Source organism: Rhinopithecus roxellana, chromosome 9 (genome assembly GCF_007565055.1).
Source record: "Rhinopithecus roxellana isolate Shanxi Qingling chromosome 9, ASM756505v1, whole genome shotgun sequence".
In the NCBI taxonomy this organism is placed as follows: Eukaryota; Metazoa; Chordata; class Mammalia; order Primates; family Cercopithecidae; genus Rhinopithecus; species Rhinopithecus roxellana.
Window position 1 is genome coordinate 144,389,295 of NC_044557.1, and position 22,220 is coordinate 144,411,514.

The following is a 22,220-nucleotide window of genomic DNA, read 5'->3' on the forward strand; positions in this document are numbered from 1 at the left end:
GCTCCTTCTCCTTCTCAAAGAGGAGTGAAGCTTTCCTGGTGTTGTCAGCTCAGCCGAGCAGAGCTTGTCTTCCCACTGTCTCCCTCCCTCCCCCACACAGCTGGGAGATTCTGAAATCACCGCCTCGCTGCAGAATCAAGACCTGGATGTTGTCAGGAGCCTCTGCAAAGGCTGACTGCCAGCGTCCCACGTCTCAGGAAGGGGGTGGCCACTGCTCGGGAGAGGCTGCCTGGAGACAGCCTCCCTCCCCCGCCATCACCTCTGGCCAGAGGCGATGCCCAAGTGGAAACAGGAGTGTCCAGTCCAGTGAGGGAGGACACAGCTTCCTCTTAGGCTTCCATTCACTGTGTCTGTCCTGTGCACTAGGTATGGGACTATGTATGACACACACATGATCCCGTCCATGCGTCACCCCAACACTAAGAGTGGCGGCACTGTTACTACCCTATCTGATGGATGCAAAAACATGATGCCTCAGGTTTTATATCTGGCCAGTGGCAGTACCCGGCTTCAAACCTAGGTTGCAGTCAACAGCAGTCCAGCAATACACACAGAGGCATCGAGCACATGGCTCTCCCACCACTGGGGCCCCTGGCACCCCTCTCCCCACAGCTCCCCTGCTCCTCTAGAACTCACCCCAACTCTGTCCCCAGCCCTCCCCTCCTCTGCCTCCCCTGTGTCTTCCAACCCTTCCCTCTGGGTTCAGGTAATCCCTTCATTTAATCCTCTTCCCCCAAGTCTTGGGCCACTACTTCCATTCCCTTGTCTGTAAACTGGAGCTACAGGTAGTATCCATCTCATAGGGTTTTGGTAAGTATTGAGCAAAATCTTATTTGTAAAAGAAGATATAATTAAGAGCTTAAAAATAGCAGCTGGTTTTTTTTTTTTTTTTTTTTTTTTTTTTTTTTAGACATATGGGACTTGGTGACTTAAGACACAGCGGGATTGCTGGGGCTCAAACTCTTTTTACATTTGTCTCCAACTTCGCAGGCCCCTGGGCTCTATTTCTTCTGGCTAGTTATCTAAAGAACTCACAACAATGCCATTTGGGGGCTTCAGAGATTAGATTTAGAAAAACAGATTCATAACCATGTATCGATTGTTTGCCGGAATTGCTCTTAAAGTGCTTGGAAGTCACCGATCTAACTTACAGATGAAACATTTCCTGAGGACAGACCCTCCCCTCTGGAGGCATCCTTCTATCATTGCGTATGGAAACAGATTTGCCTGCAAACGCTGAGCCCTCCCTGATCCTTAGGAGAAGTGGGCCAGGCAGACAGGTGGCTGCTCGCGGGGGTCCTACTGCCACTTCCTCCTGCGGAGTTCTGTCCTGCCCCCTAAGAAGCTCGGGTCTGGGCAAGACCCTGAGACCAGCACTGCAATTAAGCCACATCCACAACTGGCAGCTGCCAGAAGATCCCCACCCACCTCCTGGTCCCTCAACTGCCCCGGGGTCAGGCAATGGATCACAGTTCTCAGCTGCTGGCAGGAAAGCAGGGAGGGCTCTGGGTTTGTGTTGCCATTTCCTCTTGTCTTCTGTCCTGGGACCTCCCTAAGACCCTACCGGGTGGAGGCTTATTAAGCAGGGACCCTATCGCAGCACCATGATCTCAACTCTTGGCAGGCTTCCCTGAAAGCATTTTATGCCAATGCAAGTGAGGCCTAATTCCAGGCTGCCTGAGTTTAACAAGTTCCCCATCTCTCATCAGCTGCCGACTCCCCAAAGCAAGGTCAAGTGGGAGTTTAATAGCTGTTCCTGGGACTGTGCAGAGGGCAGCCCTTTGAACTCGGTGTCTCAATCCCACAAGGGGGAGGTTCCCACCACGGCGTAATTTCGAGGGGGAGGGCCGAGACTGCCTGAGGGGAAGTCCCACGGCTCCCGGTTCCAGGCAGCTCTTTGATATCTCCTGGAGCACTCCTGGTCCTAGAACCAGACAGCTCTCAACTGAACTGGCACAAGTAACAAACGCAGCATCCCCTCTCCTAGGCATTCCTACAAGCCATGCGAGCCCCGTGTTGGTGGAGACACTGCCTTCTCCCCGGCAGATACCAACATGTTAGAATGGAGAAACTGTCTACGGCCCTACCACCCTCAACACGCTGGATGTCATCTCATCTCGGAAACTAAGCAGGGTCGGGCCTGCTCAGGACTTGGATGGGGGGATGGATAAATCGCTGGACTTTTGACGATGCAGGTTTTAACATCAGATCGGAGCCCTAATAGCTGTGTGTCTCAACTGTCTGGGCCACGGCATTAACAGGGAAAAGTTTCCTCCACTTAAAGAAAGAAAAAGACAAAGAGGAGAAGGAAGGCAATGCGGAGCTCTCCTGGAAGGTACATTAAATCATTAAATGCCAGCATGCCTGCTTCACGTAGGAGGACTCGTATATGTATTCCTGGTAGGGAATGTGTGTCCAAAACACCAGCATCTTCTTCTCAGCCCACCCAGGCTGCCCCCATCTAGTTTGATGCCATTTAGGCAGAATAACTATTTCTCCAATTTTCCAGTGCAGAATTAGACTCTTAACTTGACTTCTGCATTCTCCTATGTGAGACTCTGACGGATCTACGTCCTCTCCCACGTGTACAACCCCCATGAACTGAACCAAGAGAGAAGTTTCATTTTGTTTTTCTTTCTCTCCCTTTCCTGACCTTACGTGCTACATAATCCAGAAAATGATCCAGATGGGAAAGACATTGGCTCTGAAGCAGGAGGAAGGAGGAAAGAGGAAGGAATAAAGGAAAGGAGAATAACCCTACTTCTGTCCAGCCGCTGACCGTGGGGAGAAATCTCCCTCCCCTAAAGTCTGTCCCATGCACGGGCTCAAGATGGTATTGTGGGGTCCTTCCCGAGGGAGGACAGAAGCCCAGCTGACTTGGATGGCCTCCCAGCCTTCTCCCCTCACCTCCTCTACTCCCGCAACACATCTGGCATAAGTCAATCTGAGCACGACACCCACTTTCAGCGCTGAGTCCTGACCTCAGGACACTGAATGATGTCACAGCCACCTGTTCTACATAACTTCATAGGCTTTCAATCTATTTTAACATAGTTAGATTGACCACATAGATGAAGATCCAGAGTTGTCAAGGTACAAATGACTCCTTCCCATAATGTTTCCAGTTAAACCATCTCCCTTTGCCAGAGTAAGCAGATAAGAGGATAAGGAGGTAGCTCCACAGGCAGTACCACCTGACCCTAAAGTTGTCCCTCCCTGACCCCCTGGACGCCTGCCTCTACCAAGCACTCATAAACCTCCTGCACAGGCAACTCAGTCGCGTGCATGGTTTCCTCCCTTCGGAACTGAGGGGAAGAGGGTGAGACTAATATTAACTGAGCTTCTACTATGCTTCATGTGCTTTCACTTCTACTGGCCGTGTAATTTTCATAAAAATTCTATATGAAACACAACACATTTTACAAATGAGAAAATTGAGGCTCAGAGAGGCCAAGTGACTTGCCTGATGTCACACAGCTAACAGGTAGCAGAGCCAGGATCTCTCTCGCCATTGTTCCATCTGCCATCGAGCACCCTTTCTGCAGAAAGTAAAGATTGCCTTGCTGAGAGATCTTCTGTCTCCGTGCTGACTTTTCTTTGCAGCACTAATTATCTATTTCTAACACATTTTACACATGAAAAAATTGAGGCTCAGAGAGGCCAAGTGACTTGCCTGATGTCACACAGCTAACAGGTAGCTGAGCCAGGATATGAACACTGATCTGATTCCCAAAATCATGTTTTTTTCCACCGTCCACTCCCAAATTGGCCTCAGGATCAACTCACAGGAAAAACCTCATGCCTTGTCTTAGGAACTTACCTGCTGTCTCCACCTGCTTCTGAGACTGCCAGCCAGGTGAGGGTGAGTTCCTCTGGGAGACCAGGGGAGGCTGACATGGGCAGAGGTGTTTCCTGAGGAAGGCTCTGCCTCCAGGGGTCCCCTCTCTGGAAACCTCATAGGACACTGCTACAGCTTTGTCCCCTCCCTTGGCTCACGGGGTTTTTAGAAGGCAAGATGAAAACGCCTGAGTGGGTACCAGGCTGAGGAATCTTCCAGAGGAAGGTGGGAGATGCTGTTCTGAGAGTTTCATGGCAGTAGGCAGAGGGCCCCTGGCATCCAGTGTGTCTGAGACTGAGGGATGTCCCACCTCTTCTGCCCTCTCACTGACATCCCACCTGGCATTAGGACACACATCTGCCTCCTGTCTGGAAATCTCTCCCTATGTGGTGTCGCTGTATGGGTGGCTAGCCCTGCTGACTGGCACCCAGCAACCCTTCTGTTTTGTTTGGGTTTGGCTTAAGCTGTGCACATATGAGAGAGGCAGAGAACTTGCTTTTCAGTTTTGAAAGTACCGACTGTTAGCAACTGTGACCAGCACAGCCTTTGCTGTCACAGAACCCTTAGGACAGAAAAGGCAGAGGAACAGACGGAAATAAGATGCCTCCAGCACTCAGCGAAACAAGACAGAAGAGTGGTGAGAAAAATACAGAGCGCTGTATCAGCTGTCACGAAAGTCCAGGGGCTCCTTTGACTGGGGTAGGGAGAAAAATCTACCAAGATTGAAAGCCTCTCTCTATTGCTGTGTTCTCATATGGCCCCTGGGCAAATCTGCCTACCATTGAGGTCTGAGGGTCTGATGAATTCTGCTGGCTCTTCAGTCCTCATCCACCGGCCCCACAGCACGTTAGTAGAAAGAGCCCTGATGTGGACCATCGATCCTGGTTCTGTCCTGTCCCTCAGACATGGGACCCTGAGAAAGTCCCTTCCCCTATCGGGGCCTCTATGTCTTCATCTATGTAAAAAACAAAAGCCCTCTGTGATTTCATTCAGATCCAAAGCAAGGAGGTATTATCCATCTGTCCCATTAAATAAATCATCCTGGGCCCAGCATCTTGACCTTGGATTAGGAACTTCTCTCTCCTTGAAGCCTCGGTCACCCCAAACATTCCCCGGCTACAAGAGGTCTCTGGGAACCTGTGCTATCAACTAGGAGATACGAGATGAAGATGGGTATTCCAATAATGGTATTTCTAGAAAGAAGTCTCTCCACCCTTGAATCTGTTCTATATTCCATTGCTAGATTCACTTTCTAAAACCAGAGTCTGCTCTAGGCCGCCCCTCTGCCTCTGACTTCAGTGGTTCCCTGCTGTCTACCAAATAGCATGTACTCTCCCCAGCTGAATATGCAAGGTGGGTATGCAAGGGCCTCCTCAATCTGACTCCAACGTGCCTTTCTAGAAAGGTTTCTTTCCCCACCACCTGCTCTTCCCTATCTTGGCCACCCCTCCACTTCATCTGCCTGGAAATCACACGCAGCCCTCGGGGCTCTCCTCCAGCTCTGTATCTTCCATGAGCACTCGGTGCTGATTCTGTTGTGTAGAATGATGTTTTTCTGGATGTTTTGTCTCACCCCCAATACCGGACAAGTGACTCGTTGTGGCAGGGTCTGTGGTTGCTCATCTTGCTCCTGAGTGTAGCACAGGGCTGGACATGAACCCAGCCTTCTGTGACTTTAAAAGGATGGAGTTGAAATAGAAAGAGATGGGGGATGGTGGTCCACACCTATAATCCCAGCACTTTGGGAGGCTGAGCTAGGGAGATTTCTTGAAGCCAGGAGTTCAAAACCAGCCTGAGTGACGTAGCAAAACCTCATCTCTACAAAGAAATTTAAAAATGGGCCAGATATGGTGATGCCCACCTGTGGTCCCAGCTACCTGGGAGGCTGACGTGGGAGGACCACTTGAGTCCAGGAGTTCGAGGCTGCAATAAGCAGGGATTGCACCATGCATTCCAGCCTGGACAACACAGCGTGACTCTGCCTCAAAAGGCCAAAATAAATAAATAAATAAATAATAAATAAATAAATAAATAAATAAATGAAAAGAAAGAAAAAGAAAAAAGAAAATGGAAAGAACTGGGTTCCTGGGGTATGAAATAAAAGTTCTTGGCAGTGAGTACTTGTATATGTGTGTGTAGGGGAGACAGGGAGAGGATGTGGATAGAGTGGTTTTTAAGCACCCTTTCAACCCTGAAGAGTTGTGTTTGCATGTAGAGTATCTGAAGTTTTTTCAGCACAGGCTCTTTTGTGTCCTGACAAATCTTAGAACCCTAGGGTTGAAGATCCTGTCTGTGGTTCTAGTATAGACGTAAGTCCAACATCAAGAAAAAGTTTCTAAGTCAACAGATGTCTGAGGCACTGGTAGAAGCCCAGAGAAGCCAAATGCCTGGTGCTTCTAGTTTGATAGATGAAGAAATCCTGTCTTGGGAATAGACACACATCCTGCCCACACCTGCCCCACCAGTCACCAGCCGGCTGCAGAGCCTTTGAGCGGGGCCAGCTGCGGGCCTGGCAAGGGGAGGAGCCGAAGGCAGCTGGGGAGTCCGTCCCAGGCCTCCTTCAGGGGCTGGCTCGCTTTACAGTGCAGGTGGAGGCTGGGGGCTCCGCCTGGCTCCTCTTGTTTTCCCCACCTGCCTGCAGTGTGGTTTGTCTGCTGGCGCCACGGAGGCGTTGGGGCTGGGGGAATTTGATAGGCAAGGAGGGGGAGGCTGTCTCCTCAAGATGTGAGTGCCGTTCAGTCCGTGCTTCCCTCCCTCCTCCCCCTGCACTGAGGAAATGCCCTTTGCAGTGGCGGGGAGCAGGGAAGAGCTGAAGTTGGAGTGTCTGAAGGTTGCAATAAATAAGGGAAGCTACCCTGAGTGTGTTGATTGTCCTTTTGGACCTCTGCTGCCATTGACCATGGGAGACAGAGGGAAGGGCAGACCCCACACAGGTACCTACAGACACCAGGCATGGGGCTGCCTCTCTAGAAGGTCAAGGACAGCCTCAGGGCTCATCCCCATATCTCCCCGCCTCCCTAGCTGGGGAGGCTTCTGTTCTTGGTGTTTTCCTATTATCTCCCCCAAGCAGAGTGTGGGAGGCAAGGAGCCTGGGTTGAGGGCCCCAACAGGTCCCAAGCCTGCTTAGGATGGCATGAGTTCCCTTTCTAACCTCTCCCTGGGTGCCCAAACAAATGTTATCAGTGACTCAGAGAGCCTCCTGTCAAGGTCAGTCTGCCCTGCCTGACGCTGTCACTGCTGCCTGATGTGAGAACCGATTCTGCTTCCTACCTCCTGCTAGCCCCGGCAGCATGCCTGGGCATTGGGCATTAGATGAGCTATCAGTAGAGCCCGTGTGCCAGGTGGAGATCACCCCGAGCCTTCTGCATGAGGACCGCAGGTCTCTTAAGTTTCTGCTTTCCTGGCTGGTCTGTTCTGCAGTGTAACCCTTTCCCTCCTTGGAGCTTTCCACTGAGATTGCAGACCAAGCCCTGTAGTTTCCCTTGCAATTTCATCTCCTTTTGCTTGCCTGGCTTTCCAATTTCTGTGGCCCTTGAGTGGCACAGAGAGATCTGAAGTGGCTGGGTAGAAAGAAGCACTGTGGGCCTTAGGGCCATCCATCTCAGCCATTTGAGACCGAGCCCTAGACCATCCCCAGGTCCCGGTGCTATGTATCAGATGCGGGACACACTTTCTCTTTTAAGGGCCTTATAATCTACGCTGGGAGGGAGGATAGAGATAAAAAGCTAAATACGAATACACGGGAACAAGTGCTCAAATGGGAGTGACAAGTACGTTGTACACTGCAGAATACAAGCAACAGGGAGTTCACGGAGGGCAGAACCCTTCTCTTCCCATGGCTAATGTCCTTTCCTGCCTCCAGACCAGGGGTGGGAAGTCACTCAGTAGCAGGTGGACCCCTTTGTCTTCTCCCACTGAGCCAGGACCCACTCACCTATAACACCCCCCCAATCCAGTGTCACTGGGGTCACCAGGGAAAGGTGCTGGCAAACCCCAGGCCTTGTTTCCCTGCCTCCTTCATGCTGTCTTCCCTCCTTCCCTCTCTCCCCTCTCCTTGCATGTCTATACTCAATTCTCTGTCTTTACAGCAGGAATATAATGTTCGACTGCTTTACACCCACTCTCTGAATGCTGCCAGCGAATAATGACTAAGGTGGTGGGTGGAAGTACAGCAAGTTGAGACCAATTTAGCAGTCCAGGGTGCCAAGAGGAGGGTGATTTAACAGCAAATGGCTTTGCAGCAGCAAGAAGAGTGAAAATGCCCCCCAAGCCAACAGGCCAGGGAGCCAAGTGCACGGCCCTGCCCTGGTGCCTTGGGCAGGGATGGCCTCAGCCACCTGACAGGTTATTCCGTGAGGTCAGATTCATGCACAGGAATGGGAGGGGTTGAGAACAATGCCCACTCCCATCCCCATCTCACCTCCACTTTCAACCTCCTTGAGGGGCCCCAGTTCTTGTACCCCGCTCAGGCTGAACATCTCACCTAGACTGGCCCATCCTCTTCCTACGGAGTATCTGTAACTCTGATGGGCTCATGACTGCCCAAAGACTACCCCGGGCATGGCATCGGGGAGGGGCTGTCTGAGCTCACCTCAGACCATGCCACAGGTAGGCAGAGGTGTGGATCTCCTGGGTCCTGACATTTTGGGAGTCTCTGAAGATTTGTGTAATGTGATGTACATGGGCTTGTGAGTTTGGGTATCACAAGAAAGCATGTCTCAGAGGGAGAGACGATGAGAGTGGATGAATGAAACGGATGAATGTGCGTGTGCGTGCACGCGTGTGTGCATGTGTGTGTGCCTGTGCTCTGGCACTGGCCTGAAGGTAGCCCTATCTTCTCACACAATGATTAACTGACATGAAGCAGTTCTACTGGCGATCTCCGTGAGGCAGCTCTTTGCTGTCTTTGTTCCAGGTGCTAGATGCAACCCACATCACATCTGTTCAGACACCAATTTGGCCTGTCACTTAGTAAGAAAAATCACCTCTCTGCTGGATTGATTAGAACAATTAGCTTTAGCTGTTAGCTAACACACACATTCCCTCTCTGCTTGTCTTCTGTCTCCATCTTCCACCTCCCTTTACTCTTCTCCTTCCCACGATGCTCCATCCAATTCTCTTCTCACCTGGGGGCAGCTTCCATGTGTGATTACCCCTGAAGTCTGGTTTCCACACACTGTTGAGCTACCAGTGAAGAGACTGCTATCCCATTTTAGTTCGGAACTAACTTGCTCACAGGCAAGGTGGAAACACTGAAATATATTATGCAATTAAGGTTGGTATTCCATGGAAATGTCATTAATTCAAATTCTGTGGAGGCAATATTTGTTCTAATTTCAACGTGGAGTGGACTAAACCTTTTGAATTGACAAGCTATAAAGAAAGAACTGATAGATGATAAATTTTCATTCCCTCAAGCAAATCCCAAGTAGACATTCCATTATCCTAGCTACATCCTAGTTTATTGTGGGTTTTTGTTTGTTTGTTTGTTTGTTTGTTTGTTTTGAGACAATGTCTCGCTTTGCAGCCCAGGCTGCAGTGCAGTGGAGTGATCTCGGCTCACTGCAACCTCTGCCTCCCGGGTTCGAGCGATTCTCCTGCCTCAGCCTCCTGGGTAGCTGGGACTACAAGCGTGCAACACCATGCCCAGCTAATTTTTTTGTATTTTTAGTAGTGATGGGGTTTCGCCATGTTGGCCAGGCTTGTCTGGAACTCCTGACCTCTGGTGATTGGCTCACCTCGGCCTCCTAAATTGCTGGGATTATAGGCATGAGCCAGTCGCGCCAGGCTCTAGTTTATTGTTTATTGAACTTAACATATATGCATCACAAGCACTTAGAGAAAAGGCAGATGGGGGGTGAAGAGAGCACAGAAAAAGTGAAGAAGATTCAAATGTATTACTGGGTAATACAATAATTGAATTACTGGGTGCGGTGGCTCACACCTAGAATCCCAACACTGGGAAGCCAAAGTGGGAAGATCACTTCAGGCCAGAAGTTCAAGAACAGCCTGAGCAACATAACGGGACCCTATCTCTATAAAAATTAAAAACAATTAGCCAGATGTATGGGTACGCACTTGTGGTCCCAGCTACTCGGGAGTCTGAGGAAGGAGGATTGGGGATCACCTGAGCTTAGAAGGTCAAGATTGCAGTGAGCTGAGCCATGATCACATCACTGCACTCCATCCTGAGAGAAAGAGCAAGATCTTGTCTCTAAAAAATAAAGAAACAAACAAAAAACCAGTGGGAGAGACACAGGATGGAAACCGCAGCAACGCAGCGGGCTTTGCCAAATGGTAAAGGGAGCTAACTAGCCGTAAGCTCACCAGCTATGCCCACCTGTAGCTGACATATCCCCATCAACTTCTCCAACCCTTGGAGGAGGGGATCTGGAGGCTAATGTGCACACTGGCTGGAGGCAGTGGTGAGAGGTGAGAGGTTGAAAACCTCCCATTTCTTATGCACCACCTCTGTTTGTTGAGTGGCTGGCCAAACCTGGCATAAGGAGGCAACAGACTCTGGCTAGGGTTCTTGGAAGAGAGAGCCCTGTCTCCTCAGCTCTGTTTGTATCTTGGAGCCGTGAACTTGACTTCTGCTTCCCTGACTCCCTTCCTACCCTCCTCAGGTTCAACTTCGAGGTTCAGTTCACGGCCACCTCCTCCCTGGTAAGGAAGGTTCTGGCTCACCTGCCTCCTGCTGAGACACTGAGAAACTGCTGTATTCAAAGTTAGTATTTTAATTTCAAAAACCACCAATTACTTTTGCACCAACCTAATGCAACCCAGTTTTCAACTTACTTGTTGTTGTTTACGCACGCCAATTCTTCTTCCCAACCGTCATCACAAACTTTAGTCTCAAAGCATTATTTATTTCGTCTTTTTTTACTGTTGTTCCCCACTCCCTGGCACCTCACACGGATAAGACCTTTAATACATAGTGAAATGCAGAGTTTTTCAAACTTGATCAATGATCTTTAAAAGGAAAACTTACCGTGGACCCCCGAGAACACAGGTTGTAATTCCAATATGAGAAATAACAGGGCGATGGAAAGGGCATGGGAGGACAATCATCCGACCGCGTGGCCTTGGAGAAATCATGGCCAGATTACCTCCCCAAACATGGTAGCGATTCACACTCTCCACTGCAAGTCTCGGAGTGTCCATTTTAGGCTTCAAACTGTAGCAGCACAAAGATCTATTCAACAGCAAACTCAAAGAGCTAATATGTAAATCACCTCAAGATTCCCCAGGCAGTTGGATACTTCTTTGTTGGCAAAATCCCAGAAACGTCTCATCATTGCCCTGGAACCATCTGGCCCCTGGGGCTCCAAGTGCAGGATTTTAAAACCCCAGGTCTAGGTCACACCTAGAACGTCCCCTTCTACAACTGTGTTTGTGGGTTGATGACCTGGAGATAGAGTGGGTGGGGGCAAGGGTTCCCTCAGGCTCCCCGAACTGTTGGTGGGGCCTGAGATGGCCCCATCTAGGGAGAGGCCTTGAAGGAGCTGGCCCAGTAACAGAGGAAGGAAAGTCAGTGGCCACTCTAGCAAAGGGCACCCATGCAGAAATCTACTGTTGGGAACAGTGCTCCTGCCAAAGGTCTCTGAGAGCTCTCCTCTTTCCCCTCACCTTATTAAACAAGCATTTACCAAGGGCATACTCATAGTATCTACAGAAAGCCAACACTGTATTTTGAGCTCGGAACTCACGACGCAGTCTCTGCTTCTAGGAATTCTGTAGACTCCTCAGGAGCCAGTGGGTAAATGCTATAATACACTGATATGATGGTAGGGACTCCGAGGAAGGTACCTGACCCGAATTAAGGAAAAAATAGGGGAAACTTTCTTGGAGGAGTTGATCCCTATGGTTAAAACCCACAATGGGGCTGGGTGTGGTGGCTCATGCTTGTAATCCCAACACTTTGGGAGGCTGAGGCCAATGGATCACTTGAGGGAAGGATTCAAGACCAGCCTGACCAGCATGGCAAAACCCCATTTTTACTAAAAATACAAAAAATTAGCCGGGTGTGGTGGCAGGCACCTGTAGTCCCAGCAACTTGGGAGGCTGAGGCAGGAGAATTGCTTGAACCCGACAGGTGGAGGTTGCAGTGAGCCAAGATCGCACCACTTCACTCCAGCCTGGGTGACAGAGCAAGACTCCATCTCAAAAAAAAAAAACAAAATTGGGAGCCAGTTAAGTGGAGAAGGTAGAGAGACCAGGCAGGAATATTTTACATAGAAGAAACAGTGTTTCTATGTTCAAAGGTAACAGAATAACATGGACAGAGCCAGGGTCCAGAACCTTACTAAGTTGATCTCAAATCCCTGCCCCTCGGTTTTGTAGCCTGGCTAAATTACCTAACTCTCCTCATCTGATAATTATACATACCCTGCAGGGCTGCAGTGAAAATTAAATGAGATAATGAATAAAAAGTCCCAGGCACAAGTGTATTTAGTGGTTGCTATTAAGTGTTACGCTATTATCCATTACACTGGTCTATAAGGTGCTTACCCATATAGGTTTGTCATTACATTATTCATCTTCCTAGCCTCACTGCCTAGCTCAGAGCCCTGCATTTGGTAGGCACCCAATGAATATTTATGAAATGAATGTTGAATAAGCGCAAGGCATATAAATAAGTTTTCAGGATTAGAAAGCCATTTATATACGTCTGGAGCCCATGTATAGCTTTGCTATACACGCTGACCCACGGCTTCTCAAAACTGAAAGGCACATCTTTCCTTCACACACTCCCAAAGCACTGGCTTTCCCCAGCACACCCCACACAGCAGCACTCCTTCTGTGATAGCACCCCTGTCCCACATCCAACCAGGCACACACAGTTGGGGGCACTTACTGCAGACAAACAAATGCACAAGCTGAATTGCTGAGACAGGTTTACTTCGTGAAACACACAGTCGCTGCTATAAATGTTTTTTTTTTTTTTTTTTTTTTTGAGACGGAGTTTTGCTCTGCGGCCCAGGCTGGAGTGCTGTGACCGGCTCTCAGCTCACTGCAAGCTCCGCCTCCCGGGTTCACGCCATTCTCCTGTCTCAGCCTCCCGAGTAGCTGGGACTACAGGCGCCCGCCTCGTCGCCCGGCTAGTTTTTTTGTATTTTTTAGTAGAGACGGGGTTTCAGCGTATTAGCCAGGATGGTCTCGATATCCTGACCTCGTGATCCGCCCGTCTCGGCCTCCCAAAGTGCTGGGATTACAGGCTTGAGCCACCGCGCCCGGCATAAATGTTAAATAACAACCATCTTCAGCACATCAAATGTCCCATCCTCCCTTTTGCTTGCATATAGACACCCACAGAGATGCCCTTTCTTTTTCTACTAGTTTTCTTCTCTTCTTAAGGAGATTGAGCGCCGCACACTCACATCCACCCAGCGGGGACCTCTTACTAGGACTCCCACTTGCTCCCTCCCATTAGCTGTAGGACCTCAGGGAATGCCTTTCCCTTCTGATGCCTCCGTTTCTTCACTGGCAGGCACAGAGAGCCCACCGCACCAACCTGATAGTTATGTTGTGAGGATAAAGGAGATAACATATGAGATAACGTCTATGATGAGCAGAAAGCGCCTCCAAAGAAAAGCGCTGGATAAATACAAGGTGTAACGCCACGTCTGATTAGCCTGTATGCTCTCTGCCCGCAGACTCCTACCCACAGACTATGTCCCATTCCACTCTTAAAGATAAACACCTTTCCTCTCTGTAAATGCTATCTCTAATACCCATATGCGCACACTCTTCAGACACCTCCATACTCCCTCTGGATGCCTGCTGAAAACTGTTTTTGAACTTAGAGAAAGCTCAGGTTACAAACACCCTCTTGCCCGTACCGCAGACTCTTCTCAGGGTCTTGGTGCAGGAACTGCCAAGCAGATAGCTCATCTCTTTGTGGCTGGGCTCCTGGGCTCCCAGCACTCCTATTAGGCTGCACTTCCAGCAGAGTGTGGGATCCTTATTAGGAGCAGCGCCTGCCCAGCACGGTCCAGAACTCAGTGCCTCCTCAGTAGTTTCCCAGCGGCCAGGACCAGAGAGCAGAGAGGCTGATGGCAGCGGGACGGTGTGGAGGGAATAAGCCAGACAGGAAACGCTTTAGGAGGCCAGATCCCTAAGCACTTCTTATTCCTGGTAAATTGAGGACTGCGAAGCTAACAAGTCTGGAGCACTTTCCCAGGCCTGACATACTCGTGGGCGGGCACAACACTCATTTGCTCCACAGTTCAAACCTTTCCACTTGGAGCAGGAAAGAGAAACATCACCTGGCCCTTGGTGTCTCGAGGGTGCCTGTTGCTGCCGAGCTGCGACCTCTGAAGCCTCTCCAGCCAGAGCAAAGCCTGTGGCACGGTGGAGGGGTGAGGTCTGGCTGCCTAGGGTGGCGGTGGAAGAAGTGAAATTAGTGTGGTGCTCTGTCTGTGTGTGCGTGGTGCTTTGACTAAATTCCTGAATTGCACACCCAGGACCGACCCCAGGAACCTGTAGCCCCAGGGAGCCACTTAGACACTCCGATATACCACCTTCCTCTCTAACCACCTCTGCCCGTATGACTTATTCCTTGAGGGAAACCTTTGAAATATCTCGCTGCATCGCACCGGTGTCCTCCCCACCGGCGTGGACACAGCTTATCCTCAAAGTTCCAGGCAGCGAAGTTCAGCGGCTCGGCCCGACCGCCGGACCTTCTTCCTGCGGCCTCTGCCCCTGCGGCCTCGCGTCCCCACGTCCCACTTCTTCACCTCCGACACCAGTGTCACCTAACACTGACGTCCCCGCCAGGATCAGCATCGGGGCTGGAAATAGACGAGCCCCGTCTGCAGGAGACACGGAGACAAAGACAGGAGGACGGACGCACAGTCAGTCACCTCCTCCGGGCCGGGCCGGAGCAGCGGCGCCCACCCTGCAGAGGGGAGAAGACCCTGACAGCTCCACGCGGAGACAAAGACACCTCGACAGCCACGGACACAGACAGACAAAGACCGACGGACGCGCGGACGCACGGACGGGCCAGCCCGGCGCGGGGAGCTAGTTTTCCCGCAGCCAGGGCAGCAGACTCTCCAGGGACGGGGAGACCCCCGGCCACCGCGTCTTACCTGCCCCCTGCGCCTCGGGCGCACTTGAGAATTTTTTTTTTTCCCAGTGTTTCCCGGTGTGTTCCCGTCTCTCTTTTTCTAGAGCTGCTGAGCGGGCCGGGCCGGTCCCACCGCGCGGGATGCAGTTCCCAGCTCCCACTCGCTGGCCGAGGCGGGCAGAGAAACTTTCGGCCTCCCCGCCCGGCCGCTGCCAAACCGCCAGCTCCAGGCGCGCCGGCCTCTGCGCGGGTCCCGGAGCCGGGGCGGGGCGGGGCGGGGCGGGGCGGGGCCGGCCCGGGGCGGGGCCAGCGCCGGCGCCGCTGATTGGCAGCGAGCTGCCGGCAGCCTGGTTTGTGCCGTTCGGCGGCCTTTGTTCCGGGCTGACAGCTGGGGCTGCTGGCGACCTCGCTGCTCCTTCGCGCCCGCGGCCTGCGCGGGGTTCCCGGTCCGGTCTCTCTGCTCTCACTTCCATCAGCCCCATCGGGCGACCCTGCCCCCCGGTCTTCCTTTCTTGCTTGGCCCCCTTTCTCCGATTGTTCCTGTCTTGCTCTTATCGCATCCTTTTTTCCGTTTCATTACCTGAAATTCTTACTCCGGTTATTTTCTTTAATCCATTCCTTCTCTCATTCTCTGTATGTTCCCCTTTCTCCATTACCCCTTCCTCTTACTCGCCAGTTTCTTTTTCCTAATACTGTCTCTCCCACTCCCAACTCGCGCTAAAGGGCATGTGTTTTGTTCAAGGACTGGACTGGCACCCAAGTGAGGGGCATTGCACACCACACCGGGATTACAGACTAGAGTTCAGAGAACCGAGACTCCCACTCCCAAAACATTTCAAAAGCAAACTTTTCCAACTCTGAGAGAGCTGAGTTTCAGGTGAAAGCAGAGGCCTGTTTCAAGTTTATAGCTATTAATCTCACCCAGTCCCCTTCTAACACTATCATTTTCTCTACCACCCTCACTTTTAACTTGTAGCAATTGAGCCAGGAGAGGATACAAGCTTACAGGGTTTTGTAGGACAAAGGGTCAGTTAACCGGAGTGCCAGGTGCTGCCTGAGGCTTGGGGACTTGAGGGTGCACTGAGGCTAATCCGCTAAAACCAGGCTTGACGGGAAGGTGGCAGTTCTGCCCAAGGAGTGTCAGCCTCACCTTGAAAGAAGCGTGTGTGGGGGGAGGTGGGGGAGCGGGTAGATGTAATGGATTAGGATTGACATGACCGATCTCTGATTATAAATAGCATGGGGGCTGGATGCGGTGACTCATGCCTGTAATCCCAGCACTTTGGGAGGCCGAGGCGGGTGGATCACTTGAGTCAGGAGTTCGAGACCAGCCCGGCCAACATGGTGAAACTCCGTCTCTACTAAAAAAAAAAAAAATACAAAAATTATGGGCCGGGCGCGGTGGCTCAAGCCTGTAATCCCAGCACTTCGGGAGGCCGAGACGGGCGGATCACGAGGTCAGGAGATCGAGACCTTCCTGGCTAACACAGTGAAACCCCGTCTCTACTAAAAATATAAAAAAACTAGCCGGGCGAGGTGGCGGGCGCCTGTAGTCCCAGCTACTCCGGAGGCTGAGGCAGGAGAATGGCGGGAACCCGGGAGGCGGAGCTTGCAGTGAGCTGAGATCCGGCCACTGCACTCCAGCCCGGGCGGCAGAGCAAGACTCCGTCTCAAAAAAAAAAAAAAAAAAAAAAAAAAAATTAGCTGGATGTGGTGGCGGGAGCCTGTAATCCCCGCTACTTGGGAGGCTGAGGCTTGGGAATTGCTTGTGCCTGGAAGGCAGACGTTGCAGTGAGCCAAAGCGCCACTGCACTCCAGCCTGGGTGACAAGTGAGACCTTGTCTCAAAATAAAATAAAATAAAATAAAATAAAATAATTAAATAGAATGGTAGGGAGTGGGGAGACAGCTCAAAGGAAAACAAGCCATCTGGTTTCTGCCACACCCCTGCTCCCTGCTCAAAACCCTGTAGGGGAACCTCACTGCCTTAGGGTCTTGACCCTGAAGACTCTGACCCTCCAATCTAGGCTTCCTGAAAGACGGCATAGGAAGGGGTTTAAGAACACAGACAGACTTTCTGCTTGTCATTTGAGCCAGTACCTTCCCCTCCCTCTAACTCAGTCTTTTTTTCTTCTTCTTTTTATTTGTGAAATGAGATAACAAGTCCCAGAATGTAAATTCCCTGAAGGCAGGAACTTGTTCTCTTTTATTGGTGGCTGAGGGACTTGGTCTGTTTTATTCATAGATGTATCCCCGACACCTAAAACTTGCCAGGCAACATAGTAGTCACTCAATATGTATTTGTTAAATGAATGAATTTCTCACATATAGGTTTGTTCTGATGATTAAGTGAAACTCACTGCCTTGTGGTAAGTACATACACATGGCAGTGATTACAAGCAATACTATAATTTCTAAGTGTCAACCCCAAAGGCTAATCAGCATTTTTCTGAACATCACCTCCTTTTCCCCACCTTTTTATATGCCTGCCCCTCAGTCTGAAAAGCTTTTCTCCTGCTCTTCTAACTGTACCTCTCAAAATCTGAGACAAAACATGGGACCCTTACTCATACCTTCTCTTATCATCCTAGGCAAAATAATGCCTCCTTTTTCTAAAGCCCCATGCTTCTTTGTGTTCCATTCATTGACAAAGAACATGTATTCTTGCTTGCTGGTGAGAGTATCTCAAGAATTTTAGCCGAATGAGTTAATATCGATCAAACATTCCAGCACTTTAAGGAAAGGGCAGATTCTTGGAAGGTAGATTAAGGGATCAGGTGGGCTCCAGACCTCAAACTCATTTTTGTGTCTTCAGAGGTGAGATTCCATGGAAGAGACAAAGGACTCTGGAAGCCCACTTTTTGTTATGGCCCTACCACTGACTATATGCTGTTGGACAAGCCATGTCCCTGATGAGGCCTCAGTTTCCTCATCTGGAAAGTGGGTGGTTTGGAGTCCCTGATGAGACCTTGGTTTCCTCATCTGGAAAGTGGATGGTTCGGATGAGAAGATACTCCTTAAGGACCCTCCTTCAGCACCGACACCTTTGTCAGTGACGTGCTAGGTAAACGCTGGGTATGATGTGACGCCTTCCTGGAATGACTGAGTCGGGCAAAGGGTATGAGGAGTGTGTTGGTCTGTGTATGACAGGTGGAAATGGGATACTCTATGGAACAACAGAAACACCCTTCTGAAGGGATACTTTAGAGACAGAGTAGAATGCATCGAGAGTGGGGGTGGAAATGAGAAGGCAGAATGGAGGAGGAGATCAATGATGGACAGCACAGCGTGTGTGTATGTGTTATGGTTCCGTGTGTGTGCATGAAAGCCTCAGGAATGTGGTCTCCAGCAGTACAAAGCCATAATTAGCTCCCTGATTCAGCAGTTGGGTATGGTAATGCAATGGCTGGGTGTGTCTACCCCCAACACCACCGGTGGGTTCTCAGTGTGGCTCTTTTTCTTCCTTGTCTAGTGAAGGTTCGCTGCCCTTCCTGAGTGTCTGGGTTCCTGAGAGGTGTCTCATGTGAAACTCTGCATCCCTCAGGCTCTCCCTTGTCTGAGTCGAGTCTAGAAAGCTGGGTCACAAAATGTTTCTTCTAAAAATCTCCTACCCTCCTCATCTATTCATCACCTGAGATACAGAGCATCTTGCTTCATCTCTAGAACCTAAGATTGGCCACACTGGACCAGACCCACAGACCAGTTAAGCCAGGAGCTTGTTTGGATTACAGACAACTCTGCCTTCCTCAAGGCACTTTCACTTATCACAGCTTAATTAATTGCCTGGCTTCTTGTTTGTCTGTTCAACTCTTCTGTAAGTTTCTTGTTCAAAGATCATGTCTGTCTTATTCAACACTGAATCCCCAGAACTCAGCACATTATTGGTATAAAGCAAATGCTCAAAAAGCTATTAGAATGAGTGCTTTGAGGGGAGGGGGGTGAGGTGATGTTTCAGAGAGATAAATTGACTCAAATTCAGAAAATCCACATGTATTCCTACTTCTTCCAATCTGCAGTCTTCTCACAACCTTTTGGAGGCTTAGTTGGCTATCAGTAAAAGAGGCCTAATAACATTTTCCCTATCTATCTTTTGGCAACAATACAAAATGAAAAGAATTAATAAAGTCAAAGGTGGTATGAAAAATACAAAATATCAAATAATTGTTTAATATTATTTCGAGTCTAAAAATCCAGGGCCTTGTGTTAAGAGACAGGAAATGCTGACTATATTAAGTGAGATTGGATAATCTCCAAAAACGGGTGAAAAAAATATGAACCTAGACCACTGAGCAAAGCTTTAAGGAATCAACTGAGGCTGCTACTGATTTCCCAGTGACCCCAGGAAAGGACCAAGAAGACCAGTTTTTCTGCAGCCAGAGCCAATGGTCCCATGACCTTAGAAGATGTCTTACCATCCCTGTCAAAAACAGTTCCAGTAGAGTTGCTCTGAACGTGCAATTTTTTAACAAGAATTTTCATTCCTTACCTGTAGGTCTCTGAGCACCTTGAATCTCTTATCCTTGGGCTTCAGGAAACTTGTCTTTGAATTGGAAGGACCGTCTCTTCTCCGTCTTCTCTGCCTGTTACAAAGACAAATGAGATAAAATGAAAGTAGTATTTCTACTTTCCTCGAAATTGTTGCACGACTTCAAGAAATTGTTAATCATTATCATCACTCATAATAGCATTATTATTCATAACTTCATTCTAAGTCTTCACCTGTATTCAGGTTAGGGAGATCAGAGAAGTTACAGAGAGAGCAAACACGCTTAGATGCCCTGGGAGAATTTGCTGACATACAACATTCAACATTCATAGGTCATCCCTATTCACTGATGACCCCTCCCTACTAAGACGCTCAAGTTATATCAGGAAAGATGTCCACCCTACTCTTTTAGTGAAAGGAAAACTGAGCCAAAATGCAAGACAAGAAATTGACCCAGCTTCACTGGAGCCGGGACATCAGAGTTTAATGGCATGTGCCTCCTACCTGCCTCAGAAACCTTGTAACTGATACAGGGCCTGAACGTGGTTTGATTTGGGCAGTGCTGACCACAAGCAGGCAGCCTTCTCCTGAGCAGAGAATAGTGAGACAACTAACTTGGCTAAAGCAATGTGAGGGCTCAAATGGCACTAACGGGCTGCGCTCGTGAATTGGCTTTCTTTAGGTACCAGCTGGCAAAGCTCATCTGAAAATTAAGTAGCAAGCCCTTTGATGGAAACTCAGGGTTGAACTAAATTACAGAGAAATGAGAAGGAAGTATTTTGAGTTGACTTCCTCGCTCCATCTTTTTCAATAGTGTATAATAGACTATTTATTTTTTTCCTTTCGTTTTCTTTTTCTTTTTTTTTTTTTTTTTTTTGAGACAGGGTCTCACTCTATTGTCCAGGCTGGAGTGCAGTGGTACAATTTTGGCTCACTGCAACCTCTGCTTTCCCAGGGCTCGAGTGATCCTCCCACCTGAGCCTCTGCAGCAGCTAGGACTACAAGCATGTGCCACCATCCCTGGCTAATTTTTGTATTTTTTTGTAGAGGCAGTGTTTCGCCATGTTGCCTAGGCTGGTCTCGAACTGCTGAGCTCAAGCAATTCGCTCACGTCAGCCTCCCAAAGTGCTGGAATTAGAGGCGTGAGCCAGTGCGCCTGGCTAACAGACTGGTTCTAATTTAACATCCAGTCTCTGAAAGGTCTGGCCTATTACTTGTTTTGAAATTTATCTCCTCTGTGGTTTTGTCAAGTTTGTCCACAATTATAAATCTTAAGGCTATTTCCATGTACAGGTAACAGAAAAGCTTGACTCAAAATACCTTAAACAACAGAAAAAAACCTCATGGATTAATACGTTCAGAGATCAGGTCCCAGGTTCCTTTGTACCTTGGCTTCCCAGTGGCATCAGGAATCCGGCCTCGCCATGTCTCTGCTCTGCCATGCTCAGAGCAAGGGCTTGGCTTACCCTTGGGATGGTTACTTCATGATCACAGGTTGAATCTCTTGGTCTCGTCGGGACACCCAGCACTAGCAATGGGCTGAGGAATAAAGGACCTTTGTTCCTACATCTGTTTTTCAAGATCAAGGAAACCTTTCCCAGAAGGCCTTCAGCTGACCCTAAACAGCTTGGCCACGTCATCCAGCAGTCATGGGCACACTCAGTAAAATCACCCTGACGGGCTTTGACCAGTCCATTGGTGGTAGATAGATACTGGAACATACCTGTGTAGCTCACCTTTGTCTTCAAGAAGGGGGAAGGAAGCCTTGTAGAAAACTAACAGCCGTTGCTTGCCTATCACAGACCACACCTTTGCCGGACATTTTACCTACAGTGTCTTACTTAATAATCACAGAAATTGTTATCTCTGTTTTCCAGATGAAGAAACTGCAGTTCAGCGTGGCTAAACAATTTGCCTCAAATCCCACCACTAGTAGTGGAGGAGAAAGAATTGGAATTCAGGCTTATCCACACCCTTTGCTCTCTCTAGTCTTCCAGGCTGTCTCTCCAGAGTCTATTCTTTTCAGCTCTACCCAAGGCTAGAGACCCCCCTCCCCCACCAAATGAATAAGAGCCTTCTAGGACCACTGTAAGCACAAGGCATAGAATAGCTTCCCCTCTTCAGCTTTCCCACACCCCCCACCTCCCCAACATACACATCTCCTATGTCACCCCAGAGCTCCACATTGCCTCCCCACCATCAAGGCCACATCCACATCTGTCCCTGTCCTGGCCCTCCTTCAAGCCAGATGGAAGTGTCTTTCAAGGCCTTCGCCAGGTCCTGACCCACCCTCCTTAATCTCCCACTCCCACCCCATTGAATGAAGTTTCACTGAACAACACATACACGTCCTACTATTCATTGCTTTATTGCGCACTTTGTAACTTAGGTGCTATTGTTTCAGGTGAATGAATCTCATTTTCCTACTGGTTTTGAAGTGCTCTGCTCAATGCTCAGTACATAATAGGCACTCAATAAACATTAAAGAAATACATGAGGACAAAGACCACCCCTTATTTTTCTATATCTTTAATAACACTCCGCTTGCTGCTGAGCACATGGCTGGTGACTAATGGACTAATTGACTTGGGGCTAATTTCCCCCCAGGGCTAAGGAATGGCACGCAGACAAAGAAGCTGGCATGGCCCTTGTCAGTTCTGAGGGAGGTCTTTTGCAAATGGGCCCTGTCAAACTCACATTTGCTTGTAGCCCTAAACTCATTTAAACAAATAGAGCATATGAGATCATGACTTCTGGGAAATCATTTAGTTCCCCTATGGGGAATGCTGGCATGCTCATTTCCTCTCCCCAGGGGGTAGAAAAAAA

General features: G+C 49.4%; 1 protein-coding gene across 1 annotated transcript in view; it reads right to left on the reverse strand.

Annotated features, from left to right (window-relative positions):
- Nucleotides 1-15,173, reverse strand: part of LZTS1 (leucine zipper tumor suppressor 1) — a 57,273-nt gene extending 42,100 nt beyond the window's left edge. Inside the window, exon 1 of the mRNA XM_030938279.1 lies at nt 14,932-15,173. The gene's annotated coding sequence lies outside the window, so the exon portion shown is untranslated. The remainder of the gene's footprint in view (nt 1-14,931) is intronic.
- Nucleotides 15,174-22,220: the final 7,047 nt, after the last annotated feature.